The sequence below is a fragment of the Equus caballus genome, chromosome 29, assembly GCF_041296265.1.
Source record: "Equus caballus isolate H_3958 breed thoroughbred chromosome 29, TB-T2T, whole genome shotgun sequence".
NCBI classification, from domain to species: Eukaryota; Metazoa; Chordata; class Mammalia; order Perissodactyla; family Equidae; genus Equus; species Equus caballus.
The window spans coordinates 22,856,118-22,878,432 of NC_091712.1; the positions used below are offsets into that span (position 1 = coordinate 22,856,118).

The following is a 22,315-nucleotide window of genomic DNA, read 5'->3' on the forward strand; positions in this document are numbered from 1 at the left end:
TCTTTTCCTTTTTAAGGTATGTATAACATATTTTGTTTTTTCATTCGTTTATGGACACTTGAATTGCTTTCACCTTTTGGCTCTTTGAATAATATTGCTATGGAGCTGCTTAGTTTTTGACCAAAATTTAGAGGACGTATTAAAAGAGCCAGGATTTGAAAATAAAACTGTTGCACATCCTCAGTCTCTTCTAGCAAAAAATTCTTGGAATATGAAGTGGCTCCAGGGCAAAGAATCACCTGAGGGTTGGTCTGTAAAATCCTTTGCTAAGACTTCAGAAAGATCTAAGACAGAATTTCTTAGAAACTTTCCACTAAACCAAAGGATTTCTACTGGTCTTCTGAGTATGCCTCATAGACTCTGTCAAACAATAGAGATTCTGTGATTCTCAGGGTTTTACTGCACAGTAGCGACAAGGCCCAAGATAGAAAACTGTCTATTATAAAGAGATTTGTAGATGTGGCTTCTGTCTAAAAGAGTGAAATCCAGTAAGATTCATAGAAAACCCACAGCATTTTTAAATGAATAACATAGGTAGGAGCACTATCATCTTGAATTAAGAAGGAAAGAAACAGTACAAAATAAAGACCCCCCTCCCCTCTACCCTTCTATGGGCAAGAAGCAGGCTGAGAAGGCTACTCAGTTGCAAACATAGTCAGTTTCTTAGGGGAAAGGTAGGACCTTTCAGAGGACAAAACCAAGAGCCCAGAGGGTAAAGCCAGGATTTTCAGAGAATTATTCGTAGGGAGCAGGACTGGATCCTAATCAAGGAATTGGTGATATGCACTCAAGTGGATTTCAGAATTGCCATTGACTAGTAACTGTTATGTGTATCCTGTTCCCCTGCCTTGTGAATTGGAGTGTTATTGTAGCTTCCTATGCCTTTACCACAATTGTATGTTGGGAGGATAATGGGGGTGGGGACAGATAATGTTTCTTTACAGGTCTTCAGATTGAGAGGTAATATACTTGAGGAACTATGCACGTGGAGACTCTCGCTCATCTGGACCTCATTCAGATGGCTAAATCCTAACTTCAAGACAATCCCACAAGGAGATGAGGCTTTGAGGTGGGGGACTTGTGAGGAGGATAAGTATATTTTTCATATGAGAAGCCCAACTACCCTGAGATTATCCTGCTGTGAGGAAATGCAAGATGTCAGGTGGAGTGAATGTGGAAAGAGAGTTTACCAAGCAGTGCCCATACATCCCTCAGCTATTCCAAATATCTCAGCCCAGTTGGCAGATATATGAATGAAGAAGCCATCTTAGAACTGGATCCTCTGGATCCAGCCACCTCAGCTGATACTACATACATCAGAAACAAAGTGCACAGCCAAACTCTCCCCAAATTTGTGCCCACAGAATTGTGAGAAAAATAAAATGTTTGTTTTATTCCCCTAGGTTTTGCAGTAATTTGTAAAGCAGAAATAGCTAACTGAAACATCCAACTAATACAGATGTAGTATATTGGGAAAAGGAACAGTGGATCAAGAAGATATGGCATCAAGAACACCTAAGCGCACATGTGTGTGTGTATATTTATCAACAACTGCCATAAAGAGAGATAAATACTTCAACAGTTGTAGTTGGAAACTTTGACATTTCTCTCTGAGAAACTGATAGATCATACAAAAGGAAGCAATGTTAGCTATATCTAAACATTGTAATTAGTAGACTTAAGTTATTAGGCGTATATAGTACAAAAGGAAGCAATGTTAGCTATATCTAAACATTGTAATTAGTAGACTTAAGTTATTAGGCGTATATAGAGCTCGTCACATGACAGATAATTCACTTTCTGTTTTAACATGCACAGAATATTAACCAAATATTTCTCAAGAATAAACCAGAGATTATATTTCAAAGGGAACCTGGAATTCCAAAGGATCAGCATCATACACACTATGTCCTTTAGTCATAATGCATTAAATTATAAATTAAGTTTCTTGAAAGGATAACTTAAGTACATCTCATATGCTTGGGAAATAAAAACAAATTCCTAAGTAACTGTTAGGCTGAAAAGGAAGTTACTACTTAGAATTGAATGACAGTGAAAACACTACAAGTAAAAAAATTTGTAGAACATAGATAAAATTAGGAAATTTGTTTTTTTAAATACTGTACGTTTATCAGAAAACAAGAAACTATTTTTATAAACCTAATTATTTAATTCAAGAAAGTGGAAGTGAAGAAGCACCAGAGAAAATACAAAGATTCAGAATGAATGGATAGCAAAGATAGAAGCAGAAGTCAGTGAAGTGAAGAAGAACAACACAATGGAGGAAAAAAACAAAACCAAAAGTTTGTTCTTTGCCATCACCCCTAGCACCCATTTCTTGGTTTCTAAATAGCCATTCACCAGTAGAATAAATAAGGGTTCCTTAGAGAAATGACTGATCCTAGGCCCAGGGCAGGGAAAATACAAGATACTCCTAAAGCATCATCTTCAGAAAATAAGGACAAGGGCATGTCAGAAGGATACACAGGCCAACTTAAGAGAGTTCCCAATTGCCAAAGTTAGAGCAATTTGAGCAACAAAATAAATAATGATAATATTGGATTCAACCCAAAAGTTAAATATCCATAGGTCCATACACATATAAATAAATGATTAAATAAGTGGGAAGAAGGAACAACTCGTTGTTACAGAAAAATTTCAACGCATAAATTTAGAAGGAATCAGAAATAGAGAATCATCATCCGAACCCCACATTAACAGTTGTTGTGGGCAAGACTTGCTGATAAATCCTAAAATTAGTGGAAAACAATTTAAGAAGAAACAGGATATTTGAATAACCTCAAAGTATCTCCCCCAAAATTTTATTCATTACTGGTTTTAACATATGTCCAAAATTCTTTGATAGTCCTCCCTCTAGGAACAGGAAGTTACTTTACCTCCCCTTGAGTGTGGACTTAACTTAGTGACTCACTTAGAATAAAGTATGGAAAGAGAAAAATAGTACCTTTAGAGAAACCTGGCAAACACCCCATCAACTAAGTGATCAAAGTTAACATCACCAGTAATAAAATGTTGGTACTTTGTACTCTGTGATATGATGCAATGAGAAGGGCAGGTGCCCTCTGTTGTATTCTTCCCCAAAGTCCATAACCTCAGTCTAATCATGAGAAACTATCAGACAAATCCAAAATGAGGGACATTGAACAAAATACTTGACCAGTACTGTTTAAAAGTGTTAACCAATAGTTGGTAACATAAGAGAATATCTCTGAAAGACGAGGAAAGACTGAGAAACTATCACAGAGTGGAGGAGACTGAGGAAACGTGACAACCAAAGGGTATACGGTCATGTGTCACTTAACGATGGGGATACATTCTACTAAATGCATCATTAGGTGATTTCCTCATTGTTTGAACATCACAGAGTATATTTACACAAACCTGGATTGTATAGCCTACTACACACCTAGGTTATATGATACTAATCTTATATACTGGCGTATCTATGGTTTGTGGTTGACTGAAACTTAATTATGTAACACATGACTACTGGTTTGTTAGAGCTACCATAACAAAATACCACAGACTGGGTGGTTTAAATAACAAAAATGAATTTTCTCATGTTTCTGGAGGTTAGAAGTTTGCGATCAGGGTGTCAGTAATATTGGTTTCTTCTGTGGCCTTTCTCCTTGGCTTGCAGATGGCCATCTTCTTCCTGTGTATTCATAAAGGTCTTCCCTTTGTGTGTGTCTCTTCCTAACTTCTTCTTAGAAGGACACCACTCATATTGGTAGGCCTCACCCTAATGACCTCATTTTAACTTAATTACCTCTTCAAAGATCCTGTCTCCAAAAACAGTCCATATTCTAACATACTGGGTGTTAGGACTTAAATATATGAATTTTGAGGAAACACAATTCAGCCTATAACGTATGTCCCCTGTTTTGGATTCTGGAAGAAAAATAGGACATTAATGGAAAAACTGAGGAAATCTGAATAAAATCTGTAGTTTAGTTAATAGTGTAGTACTAATATTAGTTTCTTAGTTTTGATAATTTCACAATGGTTATGTAAGATGTTAAGTTACAAGAAGCTAGGTGAAGGGCATATGGGAATTTTCTGTACTGTCTTTGCTAATCATCTGAAAGTCTAAAATTATTTCAAATTAGTTAAAAACTTTTTAATTGTAAAAAAACTAGTTCTTTGAAAAAATACATAAGGGAGACCTCAAGAATTAAAGAGAAAATATGCAAATAAACAGAAAATTTGCAAATAAACAATACACAGAATGAAAAGATACAAAGGAATGTTTAAAAACAGTATTATGATTCTTTTCTAACAAACTTTTAAAACCTACAGGAAAAAGATAAATTGATAAAAAATATAAAATGCCAAATTTGCCCCAAGAGGAAATAGAAAACTTGATGGGGACAATAAGCATAAAAAATTTAAATCATTCACTTCCTAGGAAAGCTTCAGGCCTACCTGGTTTTGTACATAATTGCTGCCAAACTTTTAATGAAAATTTAGTTCCTGTATTTCTACCAGTTTTCAAAACCGAAAAAGAACAGAGACTAGCCAATTCAATTTATGTGATTTTGATTCCAAACCACATGAGGACAATACAAAAAGAAATGTCCCATTTTAATTATCCATATAGATCCAAGAATCCTAACAAAATATTAGCTAAAAAATGTTAACATATATTAAAATAATTAAATACATCATGATCCACTGGACTATATTTCAGGATTGAAAGGATGTTTTAACATCAGAAAATATATTAATGAAATTCACAGCATTAATAGAAAAAAGTGAGAAAAATTGTATGGTTATTTTAATCACTGTAAAAACGCATTTTACAGAGTTCCAACACCTAATTTATTTTTTAATGGCAAACTAGAAAAAGAAGGAAACTTTTCTTAACTTGGTAAAGTTAGCGTCTGTCAGCATTATACTTAAAGGAGAAATGTTTCCTTTAAGATTTTCCCCTTAGGATGAGAAAGCTTACTAACACTGAAACGGTTTAATGTAGCACTAAAAGTCCTGACTAAATCTACAAGAAAAAAAAAAGAAATGAGATGTAAAGATCAGAAGAGAAGAGATTAAACTGTCAATATTTGTAGACGATATAATCATTTATCTAGCAATAAAATCAACAAACATGAGAACAATAAGAAAGTTCAGCAAGGCTGATGGGTACTAGATCAATGTACAAAAATCAGTAGCATTTCTCTCCACTAGCAATCTCCAAGAAAAAATTACAAGTAAAAAGATGCCTTTAAAATAGCAACAGAACCCATAAATTCTCTGGTAGTTAACTTAATCAAGAATGCACAGGGTCTGGCCCCATGGCTGAGTGGTTAAGTTCGTGTGCTCCTCTTCAGCAGCCCAGGGTTTTGCTGGTTTGAATCCTGGGCGCGGACATGGCACCAGTCATCAGCCCAGGGTGAGGTGGCGTCCCTCACAGCACAACCAGAGGCACTCACAACTAGAGTACACAACTATGTACTGGGCAGCTTTGGGGAGAAAAAGAAGAAAAATAAAGGAAGGTTGGCAACAGTTGTTTAGCTCAGGTGCCAATCTTAAGAAAAAAATGCACAAAACCTCTATGGAGAAATTTTGAAACTAATGAAGGACAATATAGATGATCTGAAGAAATAGAGCAACATCCCGTGTTCTGAGAGGGAATAATTTACTCTATTAAAAATGTCAATTCTCATCAAAGGGAGCTATAAATGTAATGTGGAACCAATCAAAATTCTATATGGATTTTTGAAAAACTTTTTAGCTTACTTTAAGTAGAATTGTAAAAGTCAACTGTAAAAAAAGGAAAAGAGGTAGGCCTTGCCCAAGCAAATATTAAAACATACTACCCAACCATGGCAATAAAACATAATAGTATTGACAGGAAAACAGACATGGGAAGCAGTGAAACAAAATAGAGAGCTCACAGACATACGTATGCATGTAAGGAACTTAGGTATGAGAAAGGATGATAGTGTTGGGAACCTGGCTCACTAGATGGATGAAAATAATAACTGGATCCCTACCCAATACCATGTACAAAGGTGAACTCCAGATGTTAAAGACTTGACTGTGAAAGCAGAAACTCCAAAGTTAGTAGTTGATAACATAAGGAATATTTTTGTGACAAGGTATTGAAAGTCTTCTTAAATGAAACCCAAAAGCGTAAACTGTAAGGCAATATTTTGATTAAGTAACATCAGAAATTTTTTAAAATTCTGTTCAAGGGAAAAGATTATGGACAAAGTTAACTGAAAGATGACAGATTGTGTGATATTGCAATGTTTAAAGTTGATAAGGAACTAATATCTAGAATATTCCAAGGTCTCTTGCAATGCAATAAAACTGTAGGAATCATAATAGAAAATGGGCAAAGGATATAAACAAGCAGTTTATAGAAAAGTAAACCCAATTTAAGGCTTAGAAGCACATGGAGAAATGCTCAAGCTCATTGGTAATCAGAGAAATGCAACTTAAAACAATAGTGAGATATCACTTTACATTTATTAAACTGGCGAAAAATTAGCTGTATAATGCGAAGTGTTGGCAGGAATGTGGGGCGATAGGAGCCCTTACGTCCTGCTGGTGTGTGTGTAGACTGATGCAGACTGTCCAGAGAGCAATCTTGCAGTGTTTCGTAAAATTACATTTACCCCTCCCTGTGACCCCGAAATCCTACTTTGGGGTTTATCTTTCAGAGAAATTCTCACTCATAAAGGGGCATCTAAACTTACCACAGAGTTATTGTAATGGAAAGGAATTAAAGACAACCTGGGTGCCCATCCCTGGGACTGGACAGGTTCCTTAGGGTACTGTGTAGTGGTGGGGAATGGACAGGTTGTATATATAGCAACATGAAGAGATTTTTTTGAACGGAGTTGTGTGAATAACAATAAGCCAAATAATGAGATATATAACAATATTTAACTAAAATTCTTTGCACACAGAGTATGAACAGAAGAGCACACTTCACAGGTTGGTTGCAAATGGGTTGGGACCAAGGAAAAGAGAAGAGAATTTTCTTAAAGGGTGGGAGAACAGTTTCCTTTCTGTTACCGTCTAACTGTAGAAGATTCTAGATTCATATTTCAGTGACTTAAGTCATCTCTGGGTAACTTCCTCACCTGGGGCCTCTCATGCTCAGGAAACATTGCCCACAAAAACATTCAGCATCGCTATTGTTTAGCTCAAGCCCATGACTACAAGAAGTACAAGAGAATCAAGAACACAGTCTGATCCCCTCTAGAACAGCTAGAAGAATCTGACAACAGTCTGTCTTAAAGCAAGAAAATGCTCTCCTCCCCCACACTGCTTTGCAGCAGACATGTCCAGAGAAGCTTGCCAAAACTTTACATAGTGACAAACGACAGTCTTCCATCTGTCTGGCTTCTTGTTCTTGGAAGTCTTTTTGGCGATCAGGTCACACCTTCCTTGGGAAGGTCAGTACATTTTTTTGTGGAAAATATAACTCAAGTTTGATAAAAAGAGAACCAGTAAATATAAAATGAGGTAAGCTCAATCAGGAAGGGTATGTTTTTCCACAAATACGATCTTTGTACTGTGGGCCTCCTGAGACATACTTTTTTAAAGTGCAGCACATCTCTTAAAATCACTAGGGTTTAAAGTTTGATAATAGCTGATTGTTCCCCTGAAAAATATACGTTAAGGCTCTTGCTTTTGCAGAGGTAGCTGACTAATGTCTCATTTTGTGGTTTTCTTTCACTGAAATAATTTTGAGCTACATTTTATCTCATTTTTAAATAATAAGAGGACAATTTATTTTATCCAACACATCCACATGTTCCTTATATCACTTCTTTGAATTATGACCATTTCTGAATTGGGTGGGACAATCCCTTGTCAGGAAACCCAGAACAGAGATCACCTATATTATCACCTCCATTCACTAATTTTATTCAAATAACAATCCTATAAAAGAGGAAGTACTTTTCTTATTTTATAGATGAGGAAAATAAGGTTCAGAGAAGTTATATAATATGTCCAAAGTCATATTTTTTTTAATTGCTAGGGAAGAAAAAATAAGAACAAAGTATATTCTGTCAGAGAAAATAAATGTCTAATATGAACACTGCAATCTGTCTTTAAAATATATAATAATGAAGTCATATCTTGAGTTTCCTCGTGATTTAACTAAATATGCCATTTATGCTAGTGGTTGCCTACAATTTCTAAGTGAAAATATCTTTTTTGTTAATAATTTCTTAAATTATTAAATTTCTTTTTTTTCTGTTGGCTCTTATTTATGTAGCTCTTCAAGTTAAATTACCCAATTGATAATCTGCACCATTTTTTGATTCTAAATGTTGTTTTCTCTAGACCTCAATATATTAAACAATAAAAACAAAGCTGTTCATAGTAATTTTTCAGAGAAAGATACGTAGCTTGTGCCAATGGACACTTATGATCCAAAAATAATAGCAGTAAATAAGACCATAAAGTAAATAAAAAATGTTCCCATTAGAATTTAAAATAAGGAGCTTTGGTTAGATGCCCAAGATGCAAACTGAATGAAGAGTTTACTTGTACGCATTGAACCCTGTATTTTAAGTTATCATTTATTGTGTGGTCATTATGTGTCAAGACATTATGCTAGACACCCTTAAAACATCCTCACTGAAACTGCATGTGACTGATACTCCCCCCAATTTATATTGCAACTGTATGTGGTCAGTATTATTCTCCCTAAATAATAAAGAAATTTGAGACACAAAGAGGTGAAATGGCTTGCCTGAGGACACACAGCTAATAAGTAAAAGAGCTGAATATAATGTCCATATCCTAGGTATAAGGACAAGAAGATGGTCAGAAGACCTAAGTTCGAGTTCTTGTTTAAGTTGCTGAATTGAGCATATGTTTCTCTACCTTCTCCCTCACATCCAACTGTAATGACAGTAAATAAATGCAAGAGGGAATGAGAAGTAGCTGACCAGAAATTTGACACAGTTCTCTGGGATCATACTGATGATAGGCCAGAGTGGTGGCAGCTAAGCCCAAAACATGCTCAGGAGAAGGCTGGAACAGAGGTGGAAACTGCTCTTCCAGCAGAGTTTCCAGAAAGATTTTAAGCTCAACATCAATTGGTATCAAGAGTGGAAATGGAAAACATGGCAGGCATCAAGGTGATGAATTGAAGGACTTCCTTCTAAACAGTTACACAAGTCGGCACATCCTCTCCCTTGTGTGCAGCAATGACATTTATTCCCAAGCTAAAAACCAAGAACTGTTCTGTAAAGGGATGGAAAGAAATGCCTGGGAAGAGCTGAAACTTCTAGAATGGTTATTAGTTCTACTGGAGTAAAGGTCTAGGGGGAGCCAGAGACTACCAACTTTCTTCTCAGGCATCCTAATGTGAGTGAAGCCTGACAGTCAACAGAGAGGTCTAGTGAGGAACTAGGCCTACACACCTGTCGCAAAGAATTCATGCCATCTAGCTAGATGAATTAATCTAGCCCTTCATCCTAAAACTAGTAACCAAGGATCACGTTTAAGGAGAACTGGCCGCATAAAGGAGAAGAACCGGTATGAACAAGCAAAATAACTGAGCCTGGAAGAAACAGCAAGAATTCAGGGCACAGAGAAGTTAAAAGATATTTTAATTAATCTTGTCAAATTTAAGAAAATGTACATAAAATTATGGAAAAAAGAATCTGAGAGCAAGAAAGAGCTCGTGGAAATTAAAAGAGATTACCAAATGAAAACTAATTTAATTTTTAAAAAGGAAGAAAAAAATAGAAAATCCCCTAAAAAGTAAAGTAGAAAGAAAAAGAGATAGGAAATGAGAGAAAAGTTAAATATAGAGATCAGTCCAGAAATTTGAATACCTTACTGTAGAAGTTCAAGAAAGAGAAAATGGATAGGAGAAAATAATTTTAAACAGTCATAAAAGAAAATTTCTCAGTGGAAAAGTCCAAAAGGGCCAACTAAGTGGTGAGGTTGATGAATGAAAAGAACCACATCTAAGCACATCGCCATGAATATTCAGAACCCCAAGGAAAAAGGAAAAAATCTTAAAAGTTTCCATGAGGAGAAAAGAAAAGATTACCTACAAAGGTATAATAAATCAGGTTAACATCAAATTTTCCCCAGCAACAATGAATGCTAAAAACAATATAGCAATGTCTTTAAAATTCTGAGGACAAAATGACTTTGAACCTATAATTCTGTATTCTGACAATCAATCAATCATGCATGAAGACATAGACTTTTTCAGACATGGGAAGACTTAGAAATTTTGCCTCCCACAGATCTCTTCTGAAAAAGTATTTGAAATTGTGTTCCAGGGGGTGGAGGAAAAAAGCAGCATTCTAGAAATAAGAGGACCAGCATCCAACACACAGTTGGATGCAAAATTTTAATAATTTGGAAGATTTCTATGATAGTTATTCTGCAGAAGATCTAAAGCAACTTGTACAAATGATGGGACTCCAAGAAGGATGTCTTCCACAAAAATGTGAATTTTCTTTAACCAATAGAATGATTTGTTAAGAAGTTGGATGATCTTAAATGTAAGTAAAACATGTGGTTCCTTTTTGTTTCTTTAAAATGAAAAAGAAAGGCAATTAGCAACTCCAAGGGGGAAAATAAATGAAAAGTCTCAATGCAGACACGCACACACTAAAGGTAGGATGGCTTTGAACAACTGATCTGAAAAGATAATCCTTGGACCTTGAAATTTGGAACTTCCTGAAAATGGCACAGATTCAGTTATTGAAGTTTCAGTTCTTAGAGGCAACTGATGAACAAAGCACAGAAGTTTTGGGGTTTTTTCCTGTAGTGACAGAATATAACTGTTACCATATTTAATTATCTAAAAATATTGGAATGGGAAACAGAAGTAGGAAGGTAGAAAAATAAAGAATAGAAGATACTATTTAAAATTTATAGATGCAAAACTCAAGGTAACCAATAGAAAAATTAAAAATATAATTAATAAAATAGTAGAGTAAGGGAAGGAAAAAATGAAATATAAAGAAGCTAAATTCCACATTTGTCATATTGGAGAAGCTAACGGTGATGATTTCATTTCCTAAAAACCAAATCCCAATTTTTCCATTGTTGATACCCTTCCTTAGAAATACACTCCTGCCTATACTTCCTTTCCTGTCGTGCAAAGTCTTCCCTCCTCCAAATTCATGTCCAAATGTTCGGGGTCTCCCTTCTGCCTCTTCCAGTCTCATTTCTGTGCCTTGTGCCTCTTCCTGGCAGTTTTCCGGCAGCCCTGGACCTCAGCATCTTAGACCTCATCATAAAAGGCAACGAAGTATGTGTCAGGAAGTGCCAAATGACAAGACCTGGCAGCCACCAGCTTGAGAGAGGTCAGGGACCTGCAGGGTGTCATCCCAGGCATGCTGGTGAGAAGAAAAATGCCTTGCCCACGAGTTAACCTGCTCTGTCTCTCCCCTTATTGTCCTGCTATGTGTGTCTGGAAAGGGTTTCACTTTATAGGTTTAAGCCAGAGAGCAAGAAAAGCACCCATCTGATTTTTTGCAAGAAATTCTGGATTTTCTATCTCTACCTCACTGGCTTCTCAAATATTCCAATTTATTCATTCACATTCAAGGATGGAGCAGTTATAAATAGCTTATTCTTTGACTGAAATCTCATCATAGAAACTGGAAAACCCAAGCTCCCAGAGCTAAGGGAGGAAATGGGCAGGAAGGCCAAGACTGAAAGGAGAAAAGAGAAATAGGCAGCCAAAATAAAACAAGAACACTTAAAGCCATCCAAAGGGAAAACATGAAAATACATCCACAACTTACATATTACTATAGGGGTAGAAATTTTTAAAGCATTTAACATGTTTCCTTATTGCCACAACATTTTAACCATTTATTGAGTACTGCTACGTACCTTATTCTAATCTTCTACCTCATAACCCATTTCTTACGACGTTCCAGCAAAACTGACTTTCTTTCTGTTCTCAGAGCAGTTGAAGCTCATTGCTGTCTCATGGCCTTTGTTCTTGCTATTTCCTATCTGGAACATGATTACCTCAGTTTGTTCCATGAGTATCTCCTTCTCATCCTTCATTTCTTAACTCAGGGTCACCATTTCAGAGAGGTCTTTCCTGACACCCCTATTTAATGCAGCCCATCCTCCCTCTTAGCCATTCTTTACCACACTATCCTATTTGTTTCCTTATAACTCTTGTTTCTATCAAGAATCATTTATTTTGGTTGTTCATTATCTATCTCCCCCTTGCCTCCACAAAAACATCCATGAGCACAGGAATTTTTGTCTGTCATTTTCACTGTTATATCCCCAGCATCTATAGCCCTAGCCAGACATATGTTATATACTCTGTAATGTTTTGTAAAAAGAATAGTACATTCCAGACATTATGCTGAGTTCTTTACATGTATAAGATTGTTTACTCTTCACAGCATGAGCGGTACTCTACACCCTTTGCAGACAGGGAAATTGAGCCATAGAGAGAGTTAAATAACTTGCCAAATGGCACACAGTAAGTGAAAGTAGAAGCCTGTGGATTCAAATCTAGGTTTATAATCCCCAAACCGTTCCTCCTAGACACTTCCATACTGCCTCCCTGAAATATGCAAGGCACTTTCAAGAAGCACTGGATGTGGGCAGTCATCAAATGTGGTCCTTGTACTTGAAGGACATATGGAACTGTTGGAGAAATGGGATATTTACATAAAGAGACAAATAATAAGCAGCTGCTCTCATGATAGCCCCCTGTTTTAAAGGTGAGAAAACAAAGAATAACCCAAAATAAAGTGAGGGAGAAAGAGCGTGTGGCTCAGCGGCTCACCCGTTCCAAGGCTCGGTTCCTGTGGTCTCCCTTCCTTCATAAAGAACCTGCTAGTTGTTCTGCGCCTACTGACAGGGCCATTCGCAACACTGGAATGTGTCAGGTCCCCAGAATGGCCTGCAGCCAGATTTTTTGGATGACTAAAGCTGAAGTCACTAAGCATAATTTTTAATTTTTATTCTTAAAATCTTGTAAAATGAATTACATGTTTCAGCTTTATCAAATACTGTTTACTTTTTCCCAAGTTTGTATTTAAGAACCAGCGCTTCTGCATTATAAAGACTTTGTAATAGGGACTTCTGAATGTGTCCGCACATTCTCTCATTCACAGGTTTCTGAGGAGGATCTAGGAAGGTATTAGCCAGCTTTTCAGGTGAGTCTGATGCCCCGCCAGGTTGGGATCAGTAAAGAGTGACTATAAATTAACCTTTACTTGATGACTCAGGGTCTTTTTATTTGCACCTATTATTAAACTGCCAGTTCCCTGCAGCCAGAGCTAGTGGAAGTGATGCTCACTGCTTCCCTGGGGCTCAGTCTCCTCACCTGTAAAAGTAAAAACAAATGGGGTTACGTGATCTCTAAAATCCTTTTTACTTCTAAAATTCTAATTCTTTGAAAAAGAGCTTTCCCAAGATACTTACTGAAACACTGCTTCTTTAAAGAATGCCCCAATTGTTGTCATTTGCCTCTTTCTCAAAAAAGTGGAAAGACAAATACATTGCTAAATAGCTTTCAGAGGACTGTATTATGAGAGTCTTCCCACAAACCAGTCAATACCTGAAACAGCTTTCTCAAAAGTTTGCCTTATCGAGAAAAATAATAATCTTCATCTTTCTTTTCATGAGCCTTGGATTCATCTCTTAACTTGCACAACATTGTCTCTCATTTCTCCATAATCAACAGGGTACAACAGCATGCTCCTCGTCCCCTTGTCACTGCAGCTCACAGATATCACGTTTATGGATAGCAGGTGAGGAAGTAGTCGGGCGTCGGTTGGTGCTGAGGTAATTTACACTGTGGAGCCTAAACATTCTTTTCCATCGTTGTTATTTTTGAAGGTCTCCTCTGACTTAACAGGATTCTAGACATTAGTAATATTGATAACTGCATCTTTAAACATATGTTTATTAAAGCATTAAATAATGTCTATGTAATATATCATCTTAATTATTTCTTCCAGGAATTTCATTTATAACAAGTTCAAATTCTGAACAGCTTCTAGTTCAATCAATAAAGTCAAAATTGCAAACAGAGCTTTTTAAAATTATATATTGTAAGGTATTAATATTCCCTTAATGGGATAAGCTCTGCATTAGCCTGATAGTAGCTTTGACTTCCTGAAGTCAAGTTCTGAAATGCAAGCACAGTCAGCCTATCTTTATAATGGCTAAATCTTCAGGAACTTGATTCCTCACTGTCTACTGGGGAAGAACAGTTCAGTTTCATCAGAACTATGAAAATGATAAACAGAGCTTCATGAGAAATAATATTCCACAGCATGATAGATTGCTAACTGTTTCTCATTCATCTGCATTTGTTCCCTGTCCCCACCCCTGTCTACTCCCTACTTTTTCCCCCTGTCCACGCTCTGTCCCCCTAGACATCCATGTACACACATATACATATTTTCTTTTTAAAATGCATCCTTTAATGGGAAACCCATAAACATATAACATTTAACTATATAAGTAGTGGGGCTGGCCCCGTGGCCGAGTGGTTAAGTTCGCGCGCTCCGCTGCGGGCGGCCCAGTGTTTCGTTGGTTCAAATCCTGGGCGCGGACATGGCACTGCTCATCAAACCACACTGAGGCAGCATCCCACATGCCACAACTAGAAGGACCCACAACGAAGAATATACAACTATGTACCGGGGGGCTTTGGGGAGAAAAAGGAAAAAATAAAATCTTTAAAAAACAAAATTAAAATTAAAATTAAAAATAAATAAATATATATATAAGTAGTAAAACTATGCTTAGCAACAGATTCTGCAAATAAGTTGGCCAGATGTTCTTTTTGAGTCTTGATGACATATAAATGTAAATTAATATTCCATTGATCCATCAAAATTTTGGACAGTTCTCATGTCAGGTTCTATGTATGCAACGATCTTATGTTCCAGACAAACAAATAAATAAATAAATAGAAATGTATCTGACAAACTCATACACACACATATATACATACACACATGTACATATAGAACCCTTGAAGTAAGGATAGCCCCAGAATAGCATATTTATATGTGTTCCCTCTACACTAGCACCTGACAACCAGAGGCATTTTTACCCCCCAGGGGATATTTGCAATGTTTGTAGACATTTTTGGTGGTCAACTAGGTAGAGAGGTTGCTACTGGCATCTAGTGGATAGAGACCAAGGGTGCTTCTCAGCATCTTGCATTGAACAAGATAGCCCCCTCACAAAGTGTTATCTGGCCCAAACGTCAGTAGTGCTGAGGTTGATAAACCTTGCTCTACACAGCGGTCTGAGGCATCAAATAAGGGGAGAATCAGACTCTTCATTCCATCCCAGGCAGCTGACTAGAAAAGAGAAAGAAAACACACTCACTTCCACAATTTCATTTAAATCTCATTAACCAAAACTAGTTACATGGCTATACCACGAAGTTTTTATTCCACTCTGAAACCTTTAAGCAGTTTAGAAAGAGAAATATTCCCTCCTATTTTTAGTCCATATGTGGTCGTTTATTCTCACCCTCCTAGGCATTTTCCCAGTGTGAGTGAAATGCTTTGCCAGATGCTGTGGGAAATATTTTGATAATCCTTACCTCACCTATTCTGAATATAAAAGTTTCCATAGCTTCTGGCCTAATATTTTGTATATTTCATATATATTAAAAAGAAAATGTGATTACATGTTTTAGTATAGCTTGTCTTTTTTTCAAGATTTTATATTTTTCCTTTTTCTCCCCAAAGCTCCCCAGTACATAGTTGTATATTCTTCGTTGTGGCATGTGGGACGCTGACTCAGCGTGGTTTGATGAGCAGTGCCATGTCCGCGCCCAGGATTCGAACCAACGAAACACTGGGCCGCCTGCAGCGGAGCGCGCGAACTTAACCACTCGGCCACGGGGCCAGCCACAGTATAGCTTGTCTTTTTAACAAAATTATTATGAAGAGAGATAGCAATCTAATTTGTATACAGCAGTAAGGTCCAGATTTTATGTTTCCATGTATGCATATTTTGCTACATCTTAATAACTTATAGATGATAATAGATCTTTATAGTTGTAGAGATCTTGGAATTTACTTTCCCATTTCCTAATATAGTTCATCAAATATAAGATGCCATTAATTATAAGATGCACTATTACATTGCATTTCACCAAAAGAAAATGTATGCCTAATGGAAAATGACATGCCCTCAATCATAAGACACATCTCAATTTGAGAGACATCAAAACATGGAAAAGGTGCATTTTAGGATTGATAAAATACATTATTCTATACTATAATACCTTTTCCTCTTTCTCAGGTAAAAGCTATGTGTCAAGTTATTCTATAAAACTCCTTTCATAATAATGTAGCAAGGCATACACATTGGACAAAACACAGAAATGGTGAGAAAACTAGGTTAAAGAAGTAAACCAAAATCTCATATAATTCTAAGGTTCCTTTTAAGTTATAGGTGCACTGGGGATTTGGCTAACTGGACAGGACTTTTTTAAATCCTACATTGTCTTGGTCTAGATATACTTTTTAAACGGGGAAAGTTACAACAGATATTATAATGAATATAAATTAACTGGATCTCAGTTAATAAGAACTATTAGTTGTGTGAGAAAGACTGCCTTCTTTAATAGAAAGGTAACAGGATTTTTGAGGAAAATGATCTTGGGGTCAGATCACATTTAAGTTAATCTGTGTTGCCTATACATTCTACCTATAATGAAGGTAACAAAGCTAGATGTATTCTGTGATTCCTTTGCGGCACTATAATATCCTTTGGTATAAAAAAGAAAGTCAGTCATGGTTCCTCTATTAGGTTTGGCATTGTAGAAAAGAGGAGGCAGGGAGGGGGGTCTGAGAAAGACTTAAAGTCAAGAGAATTAATCCTTTCCTAAACTGAAGAAGTATTTCATAGCCTGTTCACCTAAGTATTTTTATAGGTCAAGTTTTTCCTATAGGAAGACTTGTTGGATGAGTAAATGCCTAGCCAAAATGGAAATTACACATAGAAATGGTTTTTTACTAAAATCTGAAAAGCAAATAAGATTAAAAGACCAGCAAACCCCCTGTCCCCCTACCAGTGCATATGCCATAGCTGTCTGGACAAGAACTTAAAAACACTGTTGGCTGCAAACTTTCCCATGGATAGCCTCAGTACCAGTGAACTGCCTATTTGCACCTAGTGGCCATCAAGCTGCCAAAGTTATCAAAATGCCAATGTACTATTTTAGTAATTCTGCTTAAATAACCCTGTGAACACCAATCCAAAACTGAAGAGAGAAAACAAACAGGCCCTATTGCTTCTGTACCAGCCAAGTGCAAAATAACATCAACAATATACTTCTTGGCATCCTAGTATATTACAATATAATCATAAACACAGTGCATGGTGGAAAAGGGTAGCCTTAAAACCCTAAAGAATGGACCAGCAGTTGAGGCTGTGAAATCAGCCTACTAAGAGCACCAGTTCCATCTCCAAAAGGTAGGCATATCCTCTTGTAATTTATTTAGCAGTCTTTGAAACCCCATTTCTGCTTCTGAATGGATATTCTAGAAAATGGTAAGATAATGCTGTGCCACTGCTGTACCACAAGAAATAGCTCTTTTTGAAATTTTAAAGCCAACTACCAAGGCAAATTGAAGATGAGTTGTCTTTAAAGAATAATAAGTAACGAGCTCCAGAATGCCTAAACATTGATTATCTTGAGGGAAATTAGGCAGGTATATTGAGGCCCTTGGTTTAGAAATCTGTGAAACAGTTTCTTGTTGACTTTAAGTGAATTTCAGGGGATCTTTCAAGATCTGGAAACTCAAATCACGCTTTTTCTTATTTTGAAATGGAGTTCTCATTTCCATTAGTGTATAGATTTAACTCAATGTACATTAAGAGGGCTTTCTCTAAATAGTCTGTGAATAAATGACCATGATAGAGTGAAATACTGAACATATATGAACATGATCAACACTTAAATGAGCATACATTATCTTATTTCAGGATTATAATCAAATAAAACTTCAAATATTAAAGTAACACATTTAATTATGTGTATAATCATAGACTTCTAGGGTTCTAAGGAACCCTACAGGTCACCTAGTCCAGCCCCCTCAATTTACAGATGAGGAAACTGAGGATTAGAAAGGAATTGCTGCCCTCAGTAATATCATAAATCAAAGATGCGATCCAGGCTGGTGCCAACATCTGCTGTCACCAAGGCCAGTATTTCCACCATGATCCACCATCATTACAAGGCTTCACAATAATTAAGAATGAAACTAAACCATTATATAAATTATAAATTACTATAAATGTCATGACTTTAATACAGCTAAATGAATAAAGCTTATATTCAGCTCAGGACAGTATTCGGGAAGACAGCAGCTACAATATAAAATATTTCCTGAACTTCCTGTATGATGACAGTGCTGCATTTAGCCTTTTCACAATCTCGAAGGAGGTACACTTTACTATTCACAGTTTACAGATGAAGTAATTGAGGCTCAAAAGCCTCAATAGCAGAAGTTCATCTAAAAACCCTTTGATCTATAACCCAGGTAAACATCTCTGTGCTGCTCCTATAGGTAACCTCTTCACCACTACCAGTGCCCACAAGAGAGACATAGGATATGTTTGGCCTAGAGTAAGGTGGTCATTTCTCTTATACTATGTGAATTGTCCTCTTTTGTTGAAAGCAGAGGTCTGTGCCAGAATCTTTGATAGGGATGGGTGGGTATATGTGTGTGAAGGAGAGAGAGTGAAGTGACCCCTCAGGAGTCAGTGCATCTGTAACACCAAGTTTCATTGCGTTAGTTTCCAAAAAGGGCTTTCCACACCATTGTGATCTTTCCTTCATTGCCCTATTGCCTTTTTTACCAAACACCAGGTCTAACATTTACTTGGTTTCCTCTTCCTCTGCATGTTACTCCCCCATCAATATCATTTCCACAAGGTACTGCATTTATGTGTATCAGCCCTGTTTCCAAAGCTTACTTGTTGATCATTTGGATAGGCCACTTAAGAACTCGTAGAACAAAGAGTTATAAAGGTATTTGGATATCATCTAGTCCATGACCACATTTTAATTGTACAGAAACTGATTTCCAAACAGGTAATACAGCCAGACAGAGAAAAACTGGGACTTGAGGCAAAGTTCTGATTCAAGTTTAATACTTTTCTCACTACACAACATACTTGATTGTGTGATTGGCCTAAAAAGAATAAGTGTATATAACTTATTTGGCTAACTATATTAATTATTTCAAGCCAATACCATGTTATATTTTCGAATAGGGTGAAAACAAAATTGGTAATCAAGAGACAGCAGCATAGCATAGTAGAAAGACAATACAAGCCTCATAACTGGATAGATCTCAGTTAGGTTTGGGGTCCCTGATTTACTACCTTTGTTACCTTTGGCATGCTGCTCAACTTTCCTGAAGTTGTAAATACCTACAAATACTAAGAATTCAATGCAGTGGTATATATAAGCATCTAAAATAGTAGGTGAACCTACTACAAGAGAGCTATGCCATTCTAGCAAATTCCTTTAGCCCTTTGAGTCTTGCTTCCTCCAATGTAAGATGAGAAGATGAAAGGAACCAAATGAATCCCGATGTCGCTTTCAGCTCATCAAGAAAGAATTAATTCCCAAAGTTTCCTTCACTTTAATCTAAATTAAACAAACACTTGAATACCTTATATCCATCCTAGGCATTGAACGGTTCCAAGTACCACCAGGAAGGTATCTATGATTTCAGCGAAATGGGATCCAACTTCATAGTACTTTAAATTCCACAAAGAAAAATTACTATGCGAAACCAAAGGACTTAACTTTAAGGAAAACTCTACAAAGACATCACAAACGTAATATGATAAAAATAACTTAGGGTATATCTTAAATCATTACTCTTGCTTTTTTTGGTAGGATGGAAGATGAGAACTAAAATTTTTATACTATAGGACTATAAAAAATGACTCGAGGGCCAGCCCTGATGGCCTAGTGGTTAAAGTTTGGCGTGCTCCACTTCAGCGGCCCAGGTTCAGTTCCTGGGCACAGAACTACAGCACTCGTCCATCATAAGCCATGCTGTGGTGGCAGCTCACATGGAAGAACCAGAAGGACTTAGTAGAATATACGACTATGTACAGAAGCTTCTGGAAGTGAGGAAAAAAGGAGAGGGGAAGATTGGCAACAGATGTTAGCTTAGGGCAAATCTTTCCCAGAAAAAAAAAAAAGAGAGACATTGAGTTAGAGCAACTAAGGCCATTTTTTGAAAAGAAAGAAATGAGCAATAAACTTCTCTCCCCATGTGAGTGTTGTGCTAGGCTTGAAAATTTAAGATATTTGTATCATTCAGAAACAGAGGGGAATAAGACTTATTCTGAGAGGTGTTTTACAGTGATAAACATTAATACAATACAGTAGTTGACCGTGTTTTCCATATTACTTTTGAATTTCATGTTTTGGACTTATATTCTCTAAAAATAACATATAATTTAAATTCATGAATCTTATAAGCAAGACCTGGGGAAATACTAACTGATCTTAAAAGAAAATTTTAACTACAAAGTTTTTCCTCCTTTTCTCTTCCATAAAGAAATCATTGTCAATGGATTTTTCATTACAGGTAAGACTTTCTGCAAATAACACTCTACAGGTTCAAAACATATTTAAAATCATGATTAGAGCTCCTAAACAGGGTTTCCCAAAAATTCGTTTGAGGTTTACCCTGTTACCAGACCCATACAATATTACTCGCCTATAGTATAGAATTTTAGGCTGTACATCTTAGATGATAAAGTATCAACAACAAAAAACCTTTGCCTTTTATAAGTAGGAAGAGGCAGGAAAGGTCCACTTAAATATTATCTCAAATGTGTGAAATAATGTAATCTTTTTCAAAAAATGAACTGCTATGTTCTATGGGCTAATTTTTTTGGCCTTAAAGACGATAAAGCCTAAACCATGTCCCCCACCATACATTGTGTGCAGAGGTGCAGAGAGCCACAGAAATAGGTTAGGTATATACATATCAAGCACAGTATGAACCAGACGCAGAAGGCCTGGATCCTACTTCTGTTGTTACTACAAACTTGATATGTGGATATTGGACAAGCCACTTCACCTTTCTATTTCTGTTTCTTTGTCTATGAAACAACAGGAGGAACCATCTGATCTCTTTAAGATTTCTTCCAGTTTCCATAATTAACATCTGTGTGAATCCTCAATTCAGCATTTGAGGGGCATAGGACATGGGGCAGAAGCACTCACAGGAGAGCACTTATTCTGCTCTTCATGCATGCTCCGAGGACGAGCCAGCTTTTGTAGAGAGCCAGACACTAAACGGCCTGGCTTCATGCCTTGGCTAAAGAACACCATCCATGACTATGAAAGCACTTGAAGAGACTCAGCCAGAGGAAACAAACTATTTTCTGAATGCAGTCCAAAAAATAGGTAGGGGGCATGTGAGCCCTCACAACCTCAGACCCTTTGTGTCCTCAGCCTTTTCATCTTGCCTGGCAGAAGGCACTGAGTTCATATAGGTGACCTATGCTTTCTGAGTCTTAAGAGAAATAATTCTGAAAATGAATGGTTCTCGTCCTCAGTCCCATGTCTGAGCCTTGAAAATACATATATTTTTATGCAGCAGCTACATTACATGCAGCACTCCTAGAACACCTTTGTAAGAATTCAGCACAGTGGTTAAAAGTATGAAATGAGCTCAAATCCTGGCTCTACTACTTAACCACTGTGTGATCTTAGGCAAGAAGCTTACCCTCTCTGTGCTTCAGGTTCCTTTTCTGGAAAATAATAAAACCTAACTCATAGGGTTGTTTTGAGGATTAATCAAGATAATGCTTGCAAAGCAGTTAGCACAGAGCCTGACATAAAATAAATGTTAGATGGATGGATGGATAAATAGATCAATCCTGGGACCTAAGACTCCCTGAAAAGTTTAATCTGAAATCCACAGACAATTTGCTGGCAGGGACGGGCATCTGCTGATCTTTCTTCGTCTGAGCAAACAACATGCAAAGACTCAGAGCTGGGCTCAGCCCTTACTAATGAGCCTGCAGGAATCGGGAGGGAAGGAGATTATCCTGAAAGTAGGAAAGAGTTACTCTGGTTTACAAGATCTTTAAAAGAGATAGAAACACACACACACACACGTTTAATATGGTCATACAGAACCAGAGAAAGGGGGTTGTTTTTCATTTCTGCCTTCTCAAGTGTTGCCAGCATTAAAACCTACAGAATTTTATAACTGGATGGCTCCCTGGAGACCATCTAGTTCAACTCCCTCACTTGATAGGTAAGTAGCTGAGGCCCAGAGAGGTTATGCACCTT

At 36.9% G+C, this 22,315-nt stretch overlaps 1 protein-coding gene and 1 long non-coding RNA gene across 3 annotated transcripts in view; one reads left to right on the forward strand and one right to left on the reverse strand.

Annotated features, from left to right (window-relative positions):
* The window catches only part of GPR158 (G protein-coupled receptor 158), a 408,291-nt gene that overhangs the window by 329,163 nt on the left and 56,813 nt on the right, over positions 1 to 22,315 (reverse strand). The gene's annotated exons all lie outside the window — the stretch shown is intronic.
* The window catches only part of LOC102148063 (uncharacterized), a 36,610-nt gene that overhangs the window by 2,608 nt on the left and 11,687 nt on the right, over positions 1 to 22,315 (forward strand). The window contains exons 2-3 of the long non-coding RNA XR_289733.4: positions 13,113 to 13,154; positions 13,685 to 13,751. This is a non-coding gene — a long non-coding RNA (uncharacterized lncRNA). The remainder of the gene's footprint in view (positions 1 to 13,112; positions 13,155 to 13,684; positions 13,752 to 22,315) is intronic.